Source organism: Saccopteryx bilineata, chromosome 2 (genome assembly GCF_036850765.1).
Source record: "Saccopteryx bilineata isolate mSacBil1 chromosome 2, mSacBil1_pri_phased_curated, whole genome shotgun sequence".
Taxonomy (NCBI): domain Eukaryota; kingdom Metazoa; phylum Chordata; class Mammalia; order Chiroptera; family Emballonuridae; genus Saccopteryx; species Saccopteryx bilineata.
The window spans coordinates 371,469,660-371,475,683 of NC_089491.1; positions in this window are offsets into that span (position 1 = coordinate 371,469,660).

The window sequence follows — 6,024 nt, forward strand, 5'->3', positions numbered from 1 at the left end:
GTTTGTCTTTGGTTGGGGTCTGGCTGGCGGCTTCTGGACAGGAGAGAGCAGTGAACACAGCACAGATGGTTCTGAAATGTATTTTAAGTGACATGGCTTGTGTTCTGTGATGTCTTCTGAAATTTTTAGTCCCGCCATTATACACTCCGCATCCCTCATCCCTCAAAGATACTCTTTCTAAACTGCGTCCTGCAATCTGAGCATTCATGGGGGTCAGGGAACACAGGGACTCCATGGCTAATCCACCCAGCTTCACCTGGAACTTGCTGTTTGGTCTTGGCAGGTCCCGTTACCTCTCTGAGCCTTAGGAATATATATATATTTGTATAAATTGGTAAACCCGTGTGGTCCGGTCAAGATGGGCAAATCTGCTTTTGTCCCAGGGTTAGTGGCTGCACACTCAGATCACTGAGAGTGCCCTCCCAGCTGCCAGTGCTGGGTGCCTGTCATACCCTCAAAGTGTTGCAGGGGGAGACACTGTAAAGCCAGTTGGCACGGCCACCATCACAGCCACCTTCCCATGCAGGTTCGCATTAGAATTGGACAAACGGTAATGAAACAATAGAGCCAAGAACTGGTGGGCCATTAGCTTTAATCCTAGCTTGCACCCGGTGGGCAAGAAATACACACAGTGGGAAAACACTTCCCTTACCATTCAGTGCTCACAAAGCCACTGACTTATCCAAGTTTCCTAGAATCAGGTTTCTAGCTCACCAGACTTATTCACCTCTATTCCCCATCTCCTTCCTTCTCCCTGCACGAACTCTGCACAAACTGGCTTCTCCTTCAACACTCCACCATCTTGCCTGCTTCTCCTGGCCTCCATGTGGCCTTTCTCTGCTCTGCTCTCTAATGCTAATCTCAGGAACAGAGAGAGAGAGAGAGAGAGAGAGCGCGCTCCCGGTCTGCCTCACTTTATAGTGCGGAAATCAAAGTCTTTTAATCCAAATACAAACAAGGAAGTCTGATACAAAGTCACTTATCTGAGGCATAATGGGATTCCTCATGAGAGTGCACCACCCCACATCAAAAAGGGTGGGAAAGGCTTAGTCCCAAAATCAAGCCCCAGGCTACAAGGATCCTGCCTGCCCACAGCTTGCCCCCAAAACACATTAATATCATATAATCACGCCCATCCCAAGCAAGAAGGGCAACCAATACCATCACCTGGGTGATGGGCTTCCATGTGAGTAGTGCCATCTTTAACAAAGTGAGCATAATATATTATATATTTTATCTGCCCAACAAGCACTTTCCTCTTGCTTGAGAGGCACCCGAAGCACACCAAATCCCCAGGCAGTCTTAGGGGCTTTCTGTCCTCTCTGCTTCTGTTTTCTCTTCCCTTATGAGTCACCGCCTCTGGAGGAACCTAGAAAACATCTCACTGCACAGTGGTTGGGGTTGTAACACTCACCCAGTTGTCAAGCGGTAGGGTAGGGTGTTGTAAAGTGACCAGCGAGTTCCACAGAGACTCCCAGTCCAGATGAATTTTTGAGGAGCTTATTAAATTAAGCCGCTACTACACAGGGCACAGTCCCAAATCTTGTAGCCCCAATACAGTTCTGAGCCTGCTTTTATAGACAAAATCATATACTGGTTGGAGTGGGTAAAGTGGTCCCTTTGTCTAGAGCAGTGGTAGTCAACCTGGTCCCTACCTCCCACTAGTGGGCGTTCTAGCTTTCATGGTGGGCAGTAGCGGAGCAACCAAAGTATAAATAAAAAGATAGATTTAACTATAGTAAGTTGTTTTATAAAGATTTATTCTGCCAAACTTAGCAAAAATCTGACATAAAGTACTTGGTAAGTAATTATTATTATATGCTTTAACTTGCTATAACTCTGCTTTATAAATTTTATAAAGTAAAGTTACTTCCCTACTTTATAAATCACCATTACTGTGGAACCGGTGGGCGGTTAGAAAATTTTACTACTAACAGAGATACAAAAGTGGGCGGTAGGTATAAAAAGGTTGACTACCCCTGGTCTAGAGGTATATGTCACTCTCATGACTTTAGGATGGGAGGGTGAGTCAGAGTGTAGGAATTCTTAATTAAGGTACATAAACATTCTTTTCTAAAGGCTTTTAAGAAAAGAGAAGTGAAGGGATTCTCAGATAAGTTCTCTCTTCTTTGCTCTGTAGTTAAATTATGACTTATCTGATCCAGTTGCCCTTGCAAACCCTTCCTCCCGCATTCTTCTCTTTCCTTTCTCCACAGAAAGGAGGGGGTAAGAGGCCTGACTTTGCCTCTTTAAAATGGCACTGCTGGCCCTGGCCAGTTGGCTCAGTGGTAGAGCGTCGGCCTGGTGTGTGGGAGTCCCGGGTTCGATTCCCAGCCAGGGTACACAGGAGAGGTACCCATCTGCTTCTCCACCCCTCCCCCTCTCCTTCCTCTCTGTCTCTCTCTTCCCCTCCCACAGCCGAGGCTCCATTGGAGCAAAAGATGGCCCAGGCGCTGGGGATGGCTCCTTGGCCTCTGCCCCAGGCGCTAGAATGGTTCTGGTCGTGACAGAGCGACGCCCCGGATGGGCAGAGCATCACCCCGTGGTGGGCTTGCCGGGTGGATCCCGGTGGGGCGCATGTGGGAGTCTGTCTGACTGCCTCCCCGTTTCCAGCTTCAGAAAAATACAAAATAAATAAATAAATAAATAAAATGGCACTGCTAATGCTAAGTTTTATAGTTTCTTGGCACCTTATCACAAGGGGAGGGAGAGCTCAAATCATTCATTTCTTTCCTATCAATTCTCTCTTTTGGCGTTAAAATGTTTCTTTTAAAGAAACAAATTATTTTGTTAATGTCCCAATTTGGCAAAACTCAATGTTAGCAACTCTGATGTCTCCCTGGTTTTTTCTGAAGTTTTACCTCAGCAAGTCCCCACACTAGAGACCCTTGCTCTCAGGGAGGGTGAGCCGTGACTTGGTGCGTTCATTTGTTCAAGGGGATTGAGAAGAACTTGCATATCTACAAAAGATTGTGGAGCTGGGTATTTTGGTGCACAAATGTAAAAGCAAGGTGTAGCAAGATGGGGGATTGAAAAGTGGCAACTGGTAAGGGAGTGGTCTTGTTCCCCTGCTGGGAGGCACTTGGCAGTGGTGGGAGTTAGAGGAGAGAGTGAATATTTGTGATACTTGAGTTCTGAAAAATCCAGGGAGACTTGGAATCCTATGGATGCCAATACTTTGTTGCCTTGGAGAGAGCTTGGCCACAAAAGACATCAGTCTGGTTAGTGGGCACGTGGTCTGAGGATGCCAGGAGTGGGATGGAGATGGCCCAGCTGCCAAAGGTGACAGGCTGATAGGAGTGTTCTTCCCTCCTGGCTGACCCCGGTTCTCATTAGCCTCCAGCCTAGGATTTCTCAAGGTGGAAGTCTGCTTTGGGTGGGCTTTTTTTTGGGGGGTCTCTGAGACCACCTGAAACTTGCTGCTCCCTACTTTTCCTAGATCCTGGGCAGAGCCCCCAGAGCTCAGACCTGGGGGGCTTCCTTTTCACCTGGAGAAGGTAAGTAGTGCTCACCCTCCCCGGGGGTCTCTGGCACTGACTGGCACCTTCTGGTGAGTTTCCTTTGCTTCATCAGACTAGCTCCAACTCACCCAGCCAAACTGAGTCCAAATGCTCAGTAGTTGCCAGCCAAAGGACAACTCCAAGATGATTTTATGAGAAGGATCTTTATTGCAAGCTAGCTAGCAAGCAAGGCATGCACTAGGGACTGCTCCCAGAGTGTGTTCCCCTTCACAAAGCATCTGATCCATCCTTATTGGGGGAAATTATGCATAAATGTAAGGTGGGTTTCATCATTGCAGGTGTTGGTGGCGATATATCAGTCAGTGCACGCGCAGTTAGAACACAGCTATATATTCTTCGCCTTTCAAAAATGGTGCTTTTCATATTAGAATGAGAGTATAATGAGGAAAGTTCATGAGGAGGTCACTAGAGGGTCCCTCAAAGCTGCTTAGATGGTTCATCCCTAGTCCATCAAACCATCCTGGGCTTGGTCCTAAAAAACAGTTCTGGCAATTATCAGTGTAAGCGATTGTGGTTGTTATGGAAGGAATTTTAGCTGATTACGTCTTGGTCTTCCTCTGAAACTTTTAGCAAATTACAAGCTACACATTATACAAATCTTATACAAAACTAGAGTGATCCTGAGGTTATATCAAGACAAAGTTACAAACTACATAAAAGGTTAATCTATGCTACATATATCGGATAGGTTAGGTTAAGTTACAGTTTCTCCTGTCACACCCCTGGGACAGGTATAGAAGCTGGTTTGTGGGGGGATAGATTTTCAGAAATGTTGATTGTGCAGCCCTAATGGGAGTGAAATTGGTTCTGCCACTTCAGAAAGCTGTGTTCAACAACAAAGAAAGCTTAACTTCCATGGCCGAACACCGTTTTTAAAAGAAAGTGTTTATTGGGCCTTTTGCTAGCCAGAAAAAGACCAGGTCCTGAGGCATGGAGTCTAAGCCACCTACAACGGGGTTAGGTAGAGAAGGCAACATGTCTGCCATCCTGGAGTTGATGAGCATTTTTATATATTATGTTTTGGGGAGGAAAGATGTAATTTGTTTGGAAAGAGTTTTTATCTGCTACGGATACAGGGGCTGAAATAAGGTAGAGCGGGGCAGTTCTGTGATAGGAGCACATTCTAGGGAAGGAAGAAATAATTGCTACTTTTGATCGGTTACAGGCAACATCCTGAAAGTTCATGCACATGCAGGATGCAGTGAGGTCTGGTGGTCAGTGGTAGATGCCTGGGGGTTGATTCAATGCTCCAACATTCTGGCCTGGCCGGTAGGTAGTGGTGCAGTGGATAGATTATAGACCCAGAACACTGAGGTCCCTGGTTCAAAATCCTGAGGTGGCCAGCTTGAGTGTGGGATCGTGTTGCTGTCTTAAAGCCCAAGGTTGCTGGCTTGAGCCCAAGGTCGTTGGCTTGAGCAAGGGATCACTGGTCCCCGGTCAAGGCACATATGAGAAGCAGTCAATGAACAATTAAAGTGATGCAACTGTAAATTGATGCTTCTCACTCTCTCTCCTTCCTTCCTGTCTCTCTCTCTCTCTCTCTCTCTCTCTCTCTCAAATCAATTAAAAAAAATAGCTCCTGCATTCGGGAATATCAGCAGTCTTTTGTTGGTTGGCCCACAGCTATTTACTAGTTAATTAATTAGCTGTTATAATAACTAATTGGTTAATTATTCCTGTCTCTTTCACTCACTCTCCTGCCTGCATTGTTCTGTGTGTGTGTGTGTGTGACAGAGACAGAGAGAGAGAGAGACAGATAGGTACAAACAGACCAGAAGGGAGAGAGATGAGAAGCATCAATTCTTCATTGTGGCACCTTAGTTTCTCTTTGATTACTTTCTCATATGTGCCTTGATGGGTGGGGTGGGGGGGTTACAGCAGACCTTGTGACCCCTTGCTCAAGCCAGCGACCTCGGGCTCAAACTGATGAGCTGTGCTCAAACCAGATGAGCCCACGCTCAAGATGGTGACCTCAGGGTTTTGAACCTGGGTCCTCCGCATCCCAGTCTGAGCTCTATCCACTGCGCCACTGCCTGGTCAGGTCTGCATTGTTCTTTAGTCAGCTGTTCAGCAATAGGTATCAATAATTTCTTTTTTTTTTTAATTTTTTTTATCTTTATTTTTATTTTATTTTATTTTTTATTCATTTTAGAGAGGAGAGGGAGAGACAGAGAGAGTGAGAGAGAGAGAGACAGAGAGAGAGAAGGGGGGAAGAGCTGGAAGCATCAACTCCCATATGTGCCTTGACCAGGCAAGCCCAGGGTTTTGAACCGGTGACCTCAGCATTTCCAGGTCGGCGCTTTATCCACTGCGCCACCACAGGTCAGGCTGGTATCAACAATTTCAAAACTACTCACACCCTGTGACCTGGCACTTCTGCATACACAAACCCTCCTTCAAGAAATCTCCAAATGCAGTTAAAGCCTTGTGCAAAGATTTGCCACACTGCTATTTATAAAGCAAAAATAGAAAATAATTATCTAGTGAAAGAGGACAATTAAAT